This window comes from Macaca thibetana, chromosome 18, assembly GCF_024542745.1.
Source record: "Macaca thibetana thibetana isolate TM-01 chromosome 18, ASM2454274v1, whole genome shotgun sequence".
NCBI classification, from domain to species: domain Eukaryota; kingdom Metazoa; phylum Chordata; class Mammalia; order Primates; family Cercopithecidae; genus Macaca; species Macaca thibetana.
The window spans coordinates 38,134,971-38,154,066 of NC_065595.1; the positions used below are offsets into that span (position 1 = coordinate 38,134,971).

At 35.4% G+C, this 19,096-nt stretch overlaps 1 long non-coding RNA gene across 4 annotated transcripts in view; it reads right to left on the bottom strand.

Moving 5' to 3' along the window:
* LOC126941250 (uncharacterized) overlaps window positions 1–19,096 on the bottom strand; it is a 268,663-nt gene that overhangs the window by 217,983 nt on the left and 31,584 nt on the right. The gene's annotated exons all lie outside the window — the stretch shown is intronic.

Here is a 19,096-nt window from a genome sequence, read left to right on the forward strand (position 1 = left end):
GTTAAATACAGATATTAGGTACTGTATTTCTCATTTTATGACATATAGTAGACTATTGGTTTCCCTCCAGCATCTATTCTCTCTTCCTCTATCCTTGTAGATCCACGATTTTATTCAAGTATCAATCCTACCCACACACCTCAGGGTGAACCCATCCACAAATCTGGGGGTGAGTCTGATTGGTCTAGAAGTAATTCCTCTCCCTTCACATTGATTGATTCAAATTTTTATAGGTAATCCAACTGAGATCAATAATAAAAGATCAATATTTGTTGAAAAATAATCTTCCTGATTAATAAAGCTAACACTGTTTTCCTTGGATGCCATCTTATTCTAGGAATTAATCTGTCCTCTAAAGCCTGAAGATGGTGCCAACACTGTGTAGAGGGGAGAATTAGAAAATTTAGGTAAAGAGATTCACAGATGAATTAAGTCAATTCCTGAAATCTGACTTTTTGCTGTACTTTCTCTTATGTAAACCAAAAACATTTTTTATGGTTTTAGCTGGTTTGAGTTTGGTCTCCATTACTTGCAACATAAAGCATCCTGAAAATGTCTTTGTAAATTTTTTTTGAATTATACTTTAATTTCTGGGATACAAGTGCAGAACATGCAGGTTTGTTACATAGGTATACACATGCCATGGTGGTTTCCTGTACCCATCAACCCATCATCTATATTAGGTATTTCTCCTAACGCTATCCCTCCCCTAGCCCCTCACACCCCAACAGGCCCTGAGGTGTGATGTTCTCCTCCCGGTATCCATGTGTTCTCATTGTTCAACTCCTACTTATGAGTGAGAACATGCAGTGTTTGGTTTTCTGTCCTGTGTTAGTTTGCTGAGAATGATAGTTTCCAGTTTCATCCATGTCCCTGCAAAGGACATGACCTCATCCTTTTTTATGGCTGCATAGTATTCCATAGTGTATATGTGCAACATTTTCTTTATCCAGTCTATCATGGATGGGCATTTGGGTTGGTTCCAAGTCTTTGCTATTGTGAATAGTGTCACAATGAACATACATGTGCATGTGTCTTTATAGTAGAATGAATTCTAATTATTGGGGTATATACCCAGTAATGGGATTGCTGGGTCAAATGGTATTTCTAGTTTTAGATCCTTAAGGAATCGCCACACTGTCGTCCACAATGGTTGAACTAGTTTAAAATCCCACCAACAGTGTAAAAGTGTTCCTATTTCTCCACATCCTCTCCAACATCTGTTGTTTCCTGACTTTTTAATGATCGCCATTTTAACTGGCATGAGATGGTATTTCATTGTGGTTTTGATTTGCATTTCTCTTATGACCAGTGATGATCAGCTTTTTTTCATAACTTTGCTACTCTCTACATTATTGAAGATAATTATGCTAAAGGGAAAAGCATTTTCTACTTTTAGGGGAAAAAAAATCTGATAATTATGTAGCCATATCATTATTTATCAATGTGGACAACTCAATGAATATATTTCTGCAAGCCAACCAACCAGTGACAGCACTTTGCTTCTAAAAGTTAGGCAATCAGAAGTAGATTAACACTTATGAACATGCTTCTGAATGTTAACTAATGAGGAAGTCTCACTTGATCAGGCATACATCTGTAGTTAAAAACAACTCACTCCCACCTCTGAAATCTGGCAGACTCTGAATTCCTCCCTTCCTAAAAATCTTACACATAAAATTTATGTTTAAGAGCAAAGTCCTGCTCTGCTCTAAAAGCATATGATTGACCAGCATAGGCTTTTTCACTTAAATAAGCAATATATTATTTTTCTTCTTTGTGTTTTGTGTTTGGGGTATTGATTGGTGGTCTCATCCTTTGTTAGTTACCTGAAGCTTAGTGCATACTGAGAGTATATCATTTTTGGACATATTACCAAAGTTTTATATGCCATGTAAGAAAGTCTGGTCAATGTTTGGACATTGTCTCCTGACATCTCCTTCTTCATAAAAAGGGCCCTGACAATCAACCATTTACTTTATCCAAAGACACAATGTGGACAAAGTGATACTTGCAGATATTGCTCACTCAGTTCTCAGAATATTTATTGGTTTAAACAAACAATCTTGTAACATAAGATCAGGACAACTTTTCATTTCATTTAAAATTCATAAAAAATTCAGTCTTTTCATTTAAAAATGAGAGTATAATTTACTAATGCTTGAGTGTGTTTTGGAATGCTTTCACTGATATTTAAGCAGATTTACTACTGCAGACATACTCTCTATTGAAAAAAATTTAGCTGAGGTATACATTAGTAAACAATATGTTATATAAAGAATCACCTTCTATCTCATTTGATTCATAGACTGGATTGCTTTGTTTTGAATTCTTTAATATCTGGTTAACTTGTAAAGATACTCTATTTCTGCTGTCATATCTTTAAAATGCAATAATTTTATGTCTTCCATATAACCAAGATATTACTACAATCAGTATAAATCTGTATGTTGATGAGTAGCCCTCAGTTGCCTATACAAACAATTGATCTTTACGTATATCACTCAATAAATCTCTTGTTCATGTAGTAAAGCAGGCAGATATAATACTGCAATCTATAAAATGTGATTTAGCAGTTGTCCTGATCAAAAACATCTTCCTCAACCACACCTGAATAATGCTGGATAGAGTTTAAAATACATTATGCCAGCTGGTCACAGTGGCTCATGGCTGTAATCCTAGCACTTTGGGAATCCGAGGCAGGTGGGTGGCTGAGCCCAGGAGTTCAAGAGCACCCTGGGCAACATTGCAAAACATTACCTCTACAAAAAGTACAAAAATTAGCCAGGTGTGATGGTGCATGCCTGTAGTCTCATCTACTCAGGAGGCTGAAGTGGGAGGATCAACTGAGCCTGGGAAATTGAGGCTACAGTGAGCCATGATCGTGACATTGCACTCCAGCCTAGACAACACAGTGAGACCCTCTCTCAAAATAAATAAATATGAATAAATAAATAAAGACAAAGAAAGATAACACATCAAGCTATAAGAATTTACAATTAAATTAGTTAATAAGATTAATTTCACCTGTTTTAGGAGGACCAATGGGCTTCACTAGAACAAGAGTTATCTAATGGGAGAGAAGTGGGGGTGTTATTATATTGCTGTAAGAGGAGAATAATAATAAAGTGTCTTAAAGTCAATTTTACATAGCAGGTAATCCTCAAAGCGAGTCAGCACAGCAAGTATGCAGTCAGCCCTTGTCCACCATTAGTTACCTGTGAGAGTCAGGCAAATGGAAAATTGACTTGCCTGAGGTTAGTGGCAGCTTGCCTGCCCAGTGTGAAAATTAGTAGGTTAGAATTCCAATAAAATAAAGATTCTCCAGCTTTCTCTCACTTTAAAATATACTTCAGTAAGGATTATTGGAAAATAAAACACTTTATTATCTATGGAGAAAGACAGGCCATTTGAGTCAAGTCAACTTTCACCAAGAAGCTTTAGTACTCTGCTCTACATGACAAACTTCAAATAGGGAAAATGATGTAAAAATTATTTGGATTATTCAGGTAAAAGTTTACATAAGATATAATAGAGAGGGTTAAGAGACACAGGGATATAACAACAAAAAACTACATCTGTAGTTTATGTGACAGTGTTTAAAGAGATAGATATGTTAGTTTTCAGAAATTTACACTGTCCCAGTTTGAACTACAAAATTGTGCCAGATCCTGTTCATTTGCACATTAGTAAAAATGACTATTTTTCAATAATGTTAAGGTATATAAGCAAACTTCAAAATAATTTTAGGTACTTTTTTCGTATATTTATTGACATTCATGCAACCCATCATCTAAGTGAGTTTCTTTACACAGTAGCTACTTGAATTGGTTCTTGAAACTCAAATTTGAACTTCCTCTTAGTTGAAAATTTAGAAAACACACACAAAAAAGGAGGAAAAAAACCTACATTTCCTTGATTTACTTTCAACCAGGATTTGGATGTGATTCAGGTTCCCCTAATTTGATGCACTTGGATATCAGCTGAAAAGGCAGATGTGTGGTGGAGGCTAATTCCTCTGCTGTAGCACTGGTGTTTAAAATCAGAGCTTCCTCCTATCCTAGACTCCTATCATATTCTTTCATATGGCATTAGAAATATCCATGGACATGTTCATCGTATCACTGTATTGTGACTCCTGAAGGAGAACAATTTTCAAATTTGTTTTTAACTTTCTAAACCTTTCTTCACATGAAATTACTAACTCTTTTTCTACTTTCCCTCTGGGTGTATACAACTGTAGAGTTTTCATAGACACTCCTTGCATGCTCTAGGAGCTGATGCAAACAAGGCCAAGAACATCTTAATTCAGAGCAGAATTCCCAACCAGAGGCGCATTTGCCTCTCAGGGCATATTTGGCAATACCTGGAAACATTTTTGATCACTACAATTGGGGTTGAGGACACTCCTGGCATCTAGTAGGTGGGGGATGGAATCTTGCTAAACATTCTACATTGCACAGAACAATCACCCATAGCAATGAACTATCTGGCCCAAAATATAAATAGTGCTAAGGTTGGGGAACCCTGAATGAAAGCAGAATACATAAATAATTTGCATTAAATAAATAAAGGCACACTGGTAAAATACAAAAAATAAAAAATAAAGCTGACTGGGCACTTCTGTCTAAGCCTTATGTTGAAAAAAACTAGAAAAAACTTCATAAATAAATATGAATACATTTTCTTATTTATTTTATTGAGATTAAAATAAATTTAACCATTCTGAAGCGTTTTGAAGCATTTAACCATTTTGAATCGTTAACCATTTTGAACCATTTTGAAGCATTTAAGAATTTAGTAGGATATTCACAATGTTATATAGCCATGATCTCTATTTTAATTTCTAAACATTTTCATTATCCCAAAAGAAAAAAAAACTGTACCCATTAAATAGTAACTCTCCATTTCTCTCTGCCCCCAGTCCTTGGCAAACACCACTCTAATTCCTGTATCTATGGACTCGCCTTCTCTGTTTTCTATAATGGAATCACACAATATGTGACCCTTTGTATCTTTCACTTAGCAAAATATTGTGGAAGCTTATTCATGTAATAGTCAATAGGAGTATGAACTCTTTTTTATAACTGAATAATATGCTATTTTATATGTATGCAAAACTTTGTTTATTCATTCACTTATTTATGAATATTTGAGTCATTTTCATGTTTTAGCTATTGTGAATAATGATACTCTAAATGTGAGTGTACAAGTCTTTGTTCAAGCATCAGCTTTTAATTATTTGGGGTTTATATCTGAAGTGAAACTACTAGATCATATGATAATTCTACGTTTAACTATTTGAAGACTTGCCAAACTGTTTTCCACAGTGGCTAAAACATTTTACATTTCTACCAGCAATGTATGAATGTCCTAATTTCTCCACCTTGCCAACAATTGTTATTTCCTATTTTTTATTAGTGCCATCCTATTGGGTGTGAAATTGTATCTCATTGTAGTTTGTTTTGCATTTTACCAATGACTAATGTTGTTAAGCATTTTTTAATGTGTTTGTTGGCCATTTGTATATGCTCTTCACAGAATGCCTATTCAAATTCTTTGCCTATTTTTGAACTGGGTTGTTTCTCTTTTTCTTGTTAGTTGTAACAGTTCTGTAATTTTATACATATTAGACCCTATGTCATTTGCTAGTATTTTCTCCCATCCTGTAGATTATATTTTCACTTTATTGTTAATCTTTTTTAATACACAGAAGTTTTAAATTCTGATATGTCCAATTTTCCTGTTTTTGTTGTCATTGTTGCTCATGGTAACAATATTTTGGGTATCATATTTAAGAATCCAATGCCATGTGTCTGTTGGCTGCATAAATGTCTTCTTTTGAGAAGTATCTCTTCATATCGTTTGCCCACTTTTTGATGGGGTCGTTTGTTTTTTCTTGTAAATTTGTTTGAGTTCTTTGTAGGTTCTGGATATTAGTCCTTTGTCACATGAGTAGATTGCAAAAATTTTCTCCCATTCTGTAGGTTGCCGTTTCACTCTGATGGTAAATGACGAGTTAATGGGTGCAGCACACCAACATGGCACATGTATACATATGTAACAAACCTGCATGTTGTGCACATGTACCCTAGAAAAGAAGGTAAAATAAAAAAAGAAAAGATGTGTCCTAAAAAAAAAAAAAAAAAAAAAAAAATCCAATGCCAAACCTAAGGTCAAAAGGTTGACTTCTATGTTTTCTTCCAGTAGCTTTACAGTTTTAGCTTCTATATTTGGGTTGTTGATTGATTTTTAAATTTTGTGTACTGTATGAGATATGCATCCAATTTTATTCTTTTGTGTGTGGATACCAGTGTCCCAACATTATTTGTTAAATAAATGTTCTTTTTGCAATGAATAGTCTTAAAAACCCTTGCCAAAAGTCAACTGACCATAGATGTATGGATTTCTGAACATTTCATTTTATTCTATTGATATGTATTTCTATCTTTATGCCAGTACCATGCTGTTTTTATTACCATAGTAGTAAATTGTGAAATTGGGAAGACTGAGTGATCAATTTTGTTTTTCCTTTTCAATATTGTGTTGGCTCACTGTGGTCCTTTGCAGTTCCACATAAATTTGAGGATCAGCTTTTGAATTTCTAAGAAAATGCTGTTGACATTTAATAAATCTGTAAATTGTTTTGGTTAATAGTGTACTAACAATATTATATCTTAATATCATATCTTCCAATTAATGACTATTGCACGTATTTTCATTTATTTAGTCCTTCTTTAAAACATTTTAACATAAAAATGTTTCTTTAAAACATTTCTTGACACATTTCTTTCAGCAATGTTTTGTAATGTTCATTGTATAAGCCTTTTCTCTCCTTGCTTAATTTATTTCTAGCTATTTTATTATTTCTGGTGATACAGTAAATGGCAATGTCTAAAACAAACAATGAACAAAAATCAAGTGAGATTTTTATTAGAACACAAGACCACATCTATGAGCTCCAATAAAAACAACATAAATTAGAATTAGACCTATAAGAATCTAGTTAATTGGAATTTTTAAGTACAGATTTTAGAATAATATTTATTTATTCTATGCTTAAGGAGATAAAAGACAAGATTACTTATTTCAGCTCATGAATAAAACTATTTTTAAAGGTTAAAACATATTTGAAGAAAACAAGTAAAAGGGTCGCTGTTAGAACAAAACCTTTGTTCATGTGTTGGGCTTACTCTCTATTATTATAAGAATAGATAATATTTTGGGGTACTTATTCTTGTTAGATATTATTGTAAGTGAGTTACATTGTACAACACATTTAACACTTCTAGAAACCTGATGAAATTAGTATTGTTTAGATGAGAAAACAGAAGCAAAAACTGCAAAGAACTTGCCTACTTTCACAAAGCTGGTAGGTGTTAAAGTCAGTGCTTAAACCCCAGCATCAGAATTCTGGGGTTCTAGAAGCAAAAGCATTCTTTTAACATTTACACACCAGTTCCTTACAGGAATACATAAATTCTTTTGTCAAATTTGGAAGTCTGAGAATTATTTTTTTTTCTAAGAAAGCAATTTCACTTCACAAGCATGCCACACTAACTTTATATCAGACTCTTGTAAGTTTCATTCTACATACACAAAAAGAAAAACAAAATATGCAGTGCAAACCCAAGCAGGACAAATAATTTAAGCAGAAGGGATTCAAAGTAATAGAAAAGTTAACATATAACCTTGGCGATCATGGATGGAAATGATTTAGACATTTAGAGAAAGAGAAGAGGATCTCACAGACAGAAGGAATAGCTCTTGATATATTCAAGGATCATGCCTAGTTTCTTGTGCCTGGAGCATAGAATGCATGAAATATTGAGAGAGAAGTTTGGAAAGAAATGGAGGGTAAGGAGTCACACACACAAAAAAAAAAATGAAAAAAAGATTCTGTGGTAGCAAACTGAAATTGTGAGCAGTTTGGACTAATCTTAATATTGCTTTTATACTAATATTTCAGTAAAATAAAATTATCAAGGGCTTTGAACAGGGCAAGATCATGATCAGGCAATGATTTAGAAAATGGCAACAATCTACAGCACAGATTGAGCAAGCAGACCAGTCTGGAAGCATTTTCTATGGTTGGGAAAAAAAGAAAATTAGAGACTCTTCTAAGGCAATGGCTAAGAAAATAGAACAGATTTTAAATATGGTGTAGATATAGCTCAAGCAAAACAAATTGGAAACAATCTATTAAATCAGGATTTTAAAATGCAAAAGAATGAGGCTTTTGTTATGTGGCTGGAATTATGTAGGCAATTGCTTAAAACATCTTTTCTTTATAGAGTTGCCATAAATTTAAGTGTATTTACATCAAGAAAATGTTTTCACTGTCTTGACTTCTTTGTTCATATTGTTTTAACTCTAGGCTTATTGTTGACTCATTATAAGTTGATTTATAATGGAGAAAAAAAATAACCTGAGCTTCTTTTTTATTGATCATTTTACCTGTACAACAATCAAATCTGTGAGTTCAGAAAAGTAATTAATTTCTTTGGAGCTCAGTTTCTCTTAACATTAACAGAGATTGTACTAACCTAATCTCAAAAATCTGTCCCCTTTACAAAGCTATCTGTACAAATTGCCAAATGCGTAGCATGCTTATTTACTTCCTACATAGAAGTAATTTCTTCCAATGTTCATTGTAAATAAGGCCCAAGACCTTCTTGCAGTATCTGTATGCTAGCATGATTTTTTAAGAATATCAACAATCCTGTGACTTTGCTCTCGGCTTGCAGAAAAAAGTTGTTCACCTTTCTTGCTCTTTGTACTGTACTCTTTCACCTCTAGCGAATCAGAAAAAAGGAAGTTGAGATGTCTGGGCTGCTTAAAAAAACTCATCCCTGAGAGAGCCACTCTGTGTTTTGCTGAGGTTGTTGATTCAAAAGCTGGATGGAGGGACTGTCAGATTAGAGGACTAGCCAATACTGCACTGTGAATGGGATGCAGGAAAGGAACAATGGCACATTTAGGACTAACCAATACTGCATTGTGACTGGGATGCAGGAAAGGAACAATGGCACATTTATCTTCAGGGCTGCAAACATGTTGCCTCTCAGCTACCGGAGGTTATTCAAGAGAGACCATCTGTATTAGACTATTTTCTCACTGCTATAAAGAATACCTGAGACTGGGTGATTTATAAGCAAAAGAGGTTCGACTCACAGTTCTGCATGACTCAGAAGGCCTCAGGAAACTTACAATCATGGCGGAAGAGGAAGGGGAAGCAAGGCAGGTCTTACATGGCAGAAGGAGAGAGAGAGAGTGCAGGGGAAATTGCCCCCTTTAAGCCATCAGATCTCATGAGAACTCCCTCACTATCATAACAGTATGGGGGAAACTGACCCCATGATCCAATCACCTCCCACCAGGTCCCTCCCTCAACACATGAGGATTACAATTCCAGAGGAGATTTGGTGGTGACACAGAGCCAAACCGTATCACCATCTGTAGAAGAAGTAGCAGTTAATAGTATCCACTAACTGTGCCCGGAGGCCTTGGCTGGCACCACACAAACCAAACAGAAGATGGCTACTGGCAATGGTTTAATTGTGTGACCTAGTTACCCTCCAGACCTCCCAAATCCTTGAGATGATATTGACTATAAACATTAATACACCCTGTGTGGACATGCAAAGCTGTCCCTTAGACTTCTGCTAGTTCTGTCGAGGCTTAGAGTCTCAGGATGTCTTTCGCCTTCGAGTGTATCCTTCCAACCTGCTTTCTCTGTTCCCCACAGCACTGATTCACCTGTGAATCACCAAGCCAGATCTTGCTCACAAACACATACACTATCAGAACCAAAAGCAATTAAAAAAAAAAAAAAGTAATGAAAACATCTAAAACTGTGATGACAGTAACTGAATAAATGGAGATAGAAAATACTAGGTGTGGAATGTTCACCATGTCAGCAACACAATCGCCTTGAACTTGCTGAGAAAATGCTCCTGTGCTTAAATGTTCTGTCAGTCCTCCTGTCAGAGGTTCCTGGCTGATTATGTGTCTGCAGAGAGGCCAAAGCCTCCTACTCTGTCTCCTGTTCTCTTCTTTTGCCCTTCAGCTAAGGAGGGAGCTTCCAATTTTCTCTCATTTGTCTCAAGTAGCTTAGTTTTATTTGGTGATGTTAATTGCTTCAGTTTTTGTCAAAATTCATTCTCTTAAAGCACTGGTCCAAAAGTCTAACAACATGGATTTTTTTTTTTTTTTTTTTTTTTTTGAGACAGTGTCTTGCTCTGTTGCCCAGGCTGGAGTGCAGTGGCCGGATTTCAGCTCACTGCAAGTTCCGCCTCCCGGGTTCACGCCATTCTCCTGCCTCAGCCTCGAGTAGCTGGGACTACAGGCCCCCCCCACCTCGCCCGGCTAGTTCTTTGTATTTTTTAGTAGAGATGGGGTTTCACCGTGTTAACTAGGATGGTCTCGATCTCCTGACCTCATGATCCGCCCGTCTCGGCCTCCCAAAGTGCTGAGATTACAGGCTTGAGCCATCGCGCCCGACCACAACATGGATTTTTAATGAATAATACAGCTTCCCAGGCTTCATTCCCACTCCCCTTCACCAGGTGCTCCACAGAAATTCTAGTTCAGTTTATGGGAGTAGTATTCAGGAATCTGAATTTTCAATAGTCATATAGAACTGATGTATGGGACCCGCGGGCCACACACTGAGAAACTTTGCTTTAGAGTCTCATTTTTCTCCCCGAGAAGAACATAAGGAATTTCATTAAGAATCGCTGCTTTTTAGAAGAAAACAAAGGGAAAACAGTTTCTGAGATTGCTCTGGGCAACAGTTTTTTTGATATGGCCCCCAAAGTACAGGCAACAAAAGCAAAAATGGACAAATGAGATTGTATCAAATTTAAAAGCTTCTTTCTGTACAGCAAAGGAAACAACCAGCAGAGTAAAGGGAAAAACCTGCAAAATGGGAAAAAATATTGACCATTTATACATCTGATGAGGAGGTAATATCCAAAAATATGTAAAAACTCAACACAATAGCAAAAAAAAAAATAATGATAACCCAGTCTAAAAATAAACAAAGGAACCTGAAAAGACATTTCTCAAAATAAGACATACAAATGGCTAGCAGTCATATTTTTTAAAAGTTGACATTACTAATCATCATGCAAATGTAAATCAAAACAACAATGTTACCTTCCAGTCATTAGAATGACTATCATAAAAAATACAGAAGGTAAGTGTTGACAAAGATGTGTTATGAAAGGAAACCCTTGTATGCTGTTGGTGGAAATGTAAATTGATACAGCCATTTTGGAAAAACAGTATGGAGGTTCCTAAAAAAATTAAAAATAGACATACCATATGATCCAACAATTCCACTTCTGGATATATATCTAAAGGAAATGCAATCAGTATCTCAAAAACATATCTGCATTCCTATGTTCATTGAAATGTTATTTAAAATAGCCAAGATATGGAATCAATCTATGTTAAACAAGAAATAAATGGATAAAGAAATGTAATATACACACACACACATACACACACATTCATGTGTTACTTAACAATGTGGAGAAATTCTGAGAAATATGTCCTCAGGCAATTTCATTGATGTGCAAACATTGTAGGGTGTACTTACACAAACCTAGATGGCATAGCCTACCACACATCTAGGACATATGGCATGACCCTATTGCTCCTAGGCTACAGATCTGTCCAACATGTTACTGTACAGAATACTGTAGGCAACTGTAACACAGTGGTATTTGTGTATCCAAACATATCTAAACCTGGAAAAGGCATATTAAAAATACAGTATCATAATCTCATAATCTTCTGGTACCACCATTGCATATGTGGTCCATTGTTGACAGAAATGTCTCATGGAGTACGATTGTGTGTGTGTGCACGCTCATCCTCCTGTAGACTAGGTTGGACTCATTCACTTGGTAGCAGGATTCCAAGAACAGGAATAGGGCAAATACCGTGAAAAAGTGCATGTCAAGTCTCTAGGCATCATGCCTACTTCCATCCTACTGTCCAAGCAAGTAGTATGACCAAGCTCAAAGTCAGTGTAAAAGGAGGGACCTGAACAAACTAAGGCCAGGAGCCCTCAATCTATAATAGAAGGGATATTAAAAATAAAAAAATTGGATGATATTTACTCACTGCATCAACCATAAAGTTACCATATGTCTGGATTTTTTCAAAATTTTTTCAAAATTTTTTCAAAATGTTCTGGAATTTATAAATTCTATTTTTAATGAGTATGGTTTATTAAATGCATTACTAATATACATTAATCTTACATATTTGTAGATACATTTAAAAATAGTATTTTTCAGTTTAATTCTTTATATTCAGATTGAAGAATGTGACTACTGACTACTGTCATTATTCACTCTTCAAAACTATATTTCTAACCTACTACCCGATAGACATTAACATGGTACTTCATTATGGAGGGCTGTGTCATTACAAGGGTATTTCTCAATCCAAAACTGATAAGGATGGCTAATCCAATTAGCAACTAATGTCTTTAAGATACAAAAACCATAATCCTTTTCAGCAGCACATGGGCTCTCAAGCTCAGGGTTATTATAACCGCTATCAGAAAAGTCTCTTTCTGACTCTTCCTCTGAAAAAGAGCCCTTACTAAGTCAAAACTTATTTATAATCTCTTTTTTTTTTCATTGCCATAACTCCTACTCATTTAACTATGTAAAGTCAAAATTCATTTTCCCTTAACTTTATTCTGCCACGTTTCAGTGAATTCAGAAGACAAGCACAAGTGAACCACAGAAGGCTTTGTGTGCCTTTAACCTGGAAGAACAGACACCACAGCAAAAAGCTCCTTATCAGAAACTACTCTATCTAGTACCATTTTGCAAATTAGGACATCATTTAGAGAAAGAGACATAAGGAGAGCCTTTGGTCATGCCACTTTCTTGTCCCTGGATAAGATCCAATGATATTCTTATCTAATCAGAACGCTGTTAGGTGGATTCACTTCTTTTGCCCAAACCCAAGAGAGGGATTTGCCCTGTATGGAAGAAGAACATGTGTGTCCTCCAGAACAGCAATCATAAAATCCCCAAATAGGGAAGAAATGTCTCAAGAGAAAGTAGGAGACTGCCTTTCATTTTGAAGAATGATCCATTTGGTGACCTCACCTTCTCTGGGGTGGTTTACTTTATTCCAAGAATGTGAGAAGGCTCTGATATGGGCACTGCTAATGTCCCTTTAAGATCAAGGTGGGTTTTGTCCTGACCACGGAAATCTTTTTCTCAGGAGTAAATATAGCTAAATCTATTTTTAAATATTAGTTTAATGTTACTATGTCTTAATAACCAACCTTGGCTTGTTCCTAAAATACATTATTAGATATGGAATTTTTACCTAGTGATCTTGGAACAGAAATTCAGCATAACCAATTCCTCATTTGAAAATTTGGTCACTTTTAAATACCTTTTTCTCTTGCATAAAGAGAGCTTTCCATTTGAAGGCTGGGAATAAGTGTGTATGGATGAATTGATTTTTAGAACTAACAAGAATGCTAATAAAACGTATGCATTGTGTTGCAACAGATTTGTATTTTATTGGGCAATGTATCAATAAACTTCTTCCTTTCTTAGTGTGTTGGATGAAATAAAAAGAACAAAGAGAAAAGAAAAGCAGTGTATAAAAGTGTAATGAATGCAAAGACCTTCAAAGTGTCACTGAGACTAAAAGAACAAAGCTGATTCTACTGATGGAATATGCAGAAGTAAAGCTACTAGCACTTAAAATTCTCTGGCCTGATGAGCATCTGTCCTTGCACAGCTTTTTCTCATTGCCCTGATCAGTCTTTGCTATTTTTGTTTATCACTGAATCATATTTAGTTTCTCTCCTTTGCAGTTGATCAGAGCAAAGGGGCTTCTGTTTAATCCCCCACAATACCCATTGTCCTGGAAGAGAACTTTAATATTCTACACTATTTGCTTTTACTTTGTTATATATATAATCATTTGTTATACGGACTTTATAGACAGTTAGTTTTAAGATTCAGGCACTTTTCTCATAATTACATCAAAGCACCATATTTTAAAATTTTTTACTCTAGTGCTTTAAAGAAATGTTTCTATTTTGAATTAATGACCTTAAAAATAGCATACCTCAAGAGGGAAAACCAAGACTTAAAATGTACAATCTTCATTTGAGAATTTTTTTTTTCCTAGAGGAGTGGTAGAATTCAGAATACAATCATCAAATGTCAACTTCAGAGAAATGACAAAAAAAGTTTCTCCCCAATAAAATGACACTAATTATACATTCTTAGGCAAAAAGAGAAATAGAAATCCTCTGTATATCTCAAGGTGCACAAACAGAATTACACAAAGATGGTCACACATACCCTATATGCGCGCGCACGCGCGCGCGCACACACACACACGATTCTAAATAATATTGGTGATTGATGCCTGGAGGTGAAAGAAAATGGTGAGAAGGAGGTTTCTCATATCCAGATGGACATTAGAAAGCACACAGTGGCCCCATTTAGAGAGGAGATTAATACTTTTAATACGCTATTTTAATATTTTAATAGTCATATTTTAACATGCTATTCCAAAAAAAAATTTTAATCACCTCATTCTCTTTCCTTAGTCATCATAATGAGAAAGAAGAAAATAATTCAATCTGTGAGTGAGATGGTATTTCACATGTAAGTGTTTCACATAAATGGAATGCCCAACAGCAGGAAACCGTCTATCACCGAGCTGGACTCTGAGGCCCTCCCATCACCTGTGCCTTTGAGGCTGACTACAGACACTTGAGGGATGCATAAATCACCCCATGAGTTGGTAGGGAAGGGAAACAACCTCAAGGGTAGAAGCTTAGGGAGCCAGCACTGAGGTACAGAAATCCCATCATTACAGTATGCTCTCATTAGCCCTGGACAAACCCCAGCACGGTTGGCCTTCTAGCTTCTCTGAGCAATCAGAAGTCTAAAAAGTCCTTCCCCTCTTATATAACCCACTCAGACTGGTTCTGAGAAGGAAGGATGCAAGTGCATGACTGTCATTAATCTTGTTATTTTTAGCTCTTGCAGAAATTGATGCAAAGGGACTAATACCACAGAAATTAAATGTGTGTAAGTGAAGTTTGGGGTTCCAGTGAGTTTTATTCTGCAACTCACTTTAGGATTTCTGGAAACACTCTGTAAGGAATATGAAAGCTTTTACTATATAAACAATTAAAATGTTTAGAAAGACCTTGTTTCAGAGTCTGAAGACATGTTTCTTTTTATAACGATCCCTTAATGGGATAATTACAGTTGCGTGACTGTGAACAACTTGCTCCTATTGCTCATCAGTAAAATGGGGAAAATAATATCATATCTATGCATTATCACATGATATAAAGAAAAAGCCCTCCAAAAAGTGCACATGTGAACTATATTTATCTGTTAAAGATAAAGTACTGATCCAAACATTGAAGACATTCAGAAGTGTAAGATCCCATCACAAACGCTCAGGTCAAAGTAAACAGGTAAAGAATTAATTGGAAGAGGAGATAATAGAAATATAAAATAAGAAGTAAGAAAATCAAGGATGGACTCTTGACCCTCTGAATCTAAGTGACACCTAAACAGGTCACTGATTCTTAAACTTGTCTTTAGGCTCAAATGCTAATAATGCATTTCTGTGGGTTGAACTGTGACCCCCAAAAAACTTATATGTTACCTCAGTACCTCAGAATTTGTATTTGGATATAGGGTTGTCCGAGTTCTTATAGAAGGAAATTAGGACACAGTCATGCACAAAGGCCATCTGAAAAAAAACAAACAGAAGGTGGCCATGTTCAAGCCAAGGAAAAAGTTCCCTAAGGTAACCAACTCAGCTAACATGTTGGTCCTAGTCTTCAAAATTGTGAGAAAATCATTTTTTGTGGTTTAAGTCACCCAATATGTGATACTTTGTATGTCAACCCTAGCAAAGTAATATGGCATTCAAAATAATTTCTATCCATTAATTTAGCAAATATTTAGTGAGCATTGATCATCCATAGGTACGCAGTTAATGTTAAAAAAAATCAGCAAATACAGATCCAGTTTCTGCCCTCATTTTTAATATGTTTAATAAAATGTTAAATAATTTTATAATATTTTTAATAATTTGTGTAAGTTTATAATCTAATGGGGGAAACAAACATTATCCTATCATACACAGAAATGTAAAATTGCAATTGTGTTGTCCGGTGCTATGAGGGTGTAAAACAGAAAGATGTACCTAGGAAGGTTAAGGAAAGCCTTCAGATGAAGAAACCCTTAGTCACAGACACGAGCTAGGAATTTTTCAGGCAGCAAGGGGAGAATGCTAAACAGGCTTCTGGCTTCCTCCCTGACCTCCACTTGAGTCTTTTCCCAAAGTCCCCAGAACGATCCATTGAAAGCATGTGGCAGAGACATTTTATAAGTTCAGTAAACTGCTACATTTTCCTTCTGATCACACAGGAAAACTGTTCTGCAGCTTTCATTGAATTTCACTGGGACCATCAGATTCGTTTTTTTCATGGAATGTGAAAAGTGATGTGCACAAGAGTTGCCCAAAGTGTGGGGATAACAGAAAAATGAATTCAAATTACTGGTCTATGGTAATATAAAAACATATTTGCACCAGCATTTCTCTCCTCCATGTCATTAACAGCACTGGTTTGACTATTTTAAAAAATTGTTTACAAACAGTTTTGGTTTTTTAGAAAAATTGAGATTTTACAGAGAGTTCCCATGTACCCCACACCCCCCATACCCATTTCCCTATTATTAACGTGTTATGCTTATACGTTACTTTTGTTACAATTATTCAATATTGATACATTATTATTATGAAAATTTATAATTTTATAAACTAAGGAAATTTCAGATTTCCTTAGTTTTTGTTTTAACATCCTTTTTATTTGTTCCAGAATCCCATGAAGGATATCACTTTGTAATTATTAAATAGTCATGCTTCCTAAAGCTCCTCTTGCTGTGACGGTTTCTCAGACTTTCCTTAAGATGACCTGGACAGTTTTGAGGAGTGCTGGTCACATATTTTGTAGAAAGTCTCTCTATTTTGATTTTCTAACGTTTTACTCATTACTAGACTGTGATTGTGTTTTCGGGAGACAGATCACAGAAGTAAAGTACCATTTGTATCACATCGTATGAAGAGTACATGCTAACAACATGGTTTCCCTGTTGAAGTTTACCTCAGGCACTTGGCTGAGATCATGTTTGCAAGGTTTCTCCACTGTAAACGCATTCTTTTCCCCTTTTCTACACTGGAGTCTTTGGAAGAAATCACTATGTGCAGCCCACATTTAAACAGAGGAGGGTTGTGTGCTGCTTCCTTCAGGGTTGAGTATCTACATAAATCAATTAGAATATTTTTCATGGGAGATTAGTCTCTTCCACATGTATTTACTCAAGCATTTATTCATATTACCATGGACTCATAGATGTCTATTTTATACTTTAAATTACAATCTAACAATATTTTTATTGTTTTATGTGTGTATTCATTATTTTATGTTATTATTTATGTATCACTTTATTTTATCACTGAAAAAGGGGTATTGTCATCTTTAATTATAATAGTGGATTTCTCTGTTCCCCTTTCAGTTCTATCAGTTTTGACCTCATGTATTTTGACATGTATGTTAGGTGCACACCCATTTAGAATTCTTATGTCTTCTTGGAGAATTTATCCCTTTGCCATCATGCAGTGCTCCTTTTTTCTCTAATAATTTTTTCCCAAACATCCTTTTGATTTTAAATTAATGTAGCTATTCCAGATTCATTTTGATTAATGTCAGCATGGTATATCTTTATCTATTCCTTTATGTTTAACCTATCTATGTCTTTGTATTTAAAGCGGGCTTCTTGCAGACCACATGGAGCTGAGTCTTACTTGCTTACCTCTATCTTTTAATTAGTGTATTTAGACATTTCATGTTTAATATCATCATCTATATGGTTTGATTAATATGTATCGTGTATGTAACTATTTTCTATTTGTTGCTTTTATTTTTTCTCCTGTCTTCTCTAGTTTTAATTTAGTATTTCATATTATTCTATTTTATTTCCTCTCTTACCATATCAATTACAATCCTTTGTTGTTTATTTTAGTAGTTGCCCTACAGCTTCCAATACACGTTTTCAACTAATAATCTCTCCTTCAAATAACACTGTTCCACTTTATATAAAGTACATGCCTTATAGAAGACTATTCCAATCCTCCTGTCCTTCTCAGAGACAGTCTGTGTCTTGCACCTTTTTCAGCTCTAACCCACTGTTACTGTACTGGAGCCTTTTTGGTCTAGTGGTAAGGATGGTAGTGGGGGAGAAAGAATGTTCTGTAATCTTATGATTGAACAGTCATTTAGTGGCCTTCTGTACTGTATACGAGCTATGACTTTTCAAATGTTTCTCCTGTTGTATAGCTTTTGTATTTCCCCACTTTGGTGAGACAGGAAGTCTAGAGGGAGCTAGATTCTAATGAATGCCTTTCTCCAAGCTTACCTAAGACTCTGGTAAAATCTTCTTCCCTGCAGAGTAAGTCTTCATTATGGAGAACACTCTGGGCTTATTTCACAGTAGTTACTCTCCTCACACCATCACCCTTTCCCTCAAGCCATGAGGAAATATTACTTCGATATTCATTCTGAAAACATAAAGTTTCCAGGGGTAAAGCCACAAAACTGTGGGAGTTCCTGTAAGACTGTGACTCTCGCAAACCCCATATGTTCTCACTTCCACACTAGTTCACACTCAGCTTCCAACAATTTGTCAAAATTACCATTTTGGTGCTCTTACTAGTTTATGGATCCAGTGGCTTCCATTTCAGGTAAGCAGATGACTCCTCAGATATAAGCTGTGACTCCTCAGATATACCTGCCTTTCCAGATTTTGGGGTGCCAATTTGCTTTGCAACCTCAGTTCTCTGATTGGCCAAAAAAAAAGTTGTTGATTTTTAAATTGCTCAAGTACATTTTTGGTGTAAAGAAGGGGATGATGAATTCCAAGCTCTTTATATATCAGAGCTGAAGCCATAAAGCCTTACTTTTTTGAAACACAACTTTCTTGAGAAGGGAAGCAATGTTTAGATT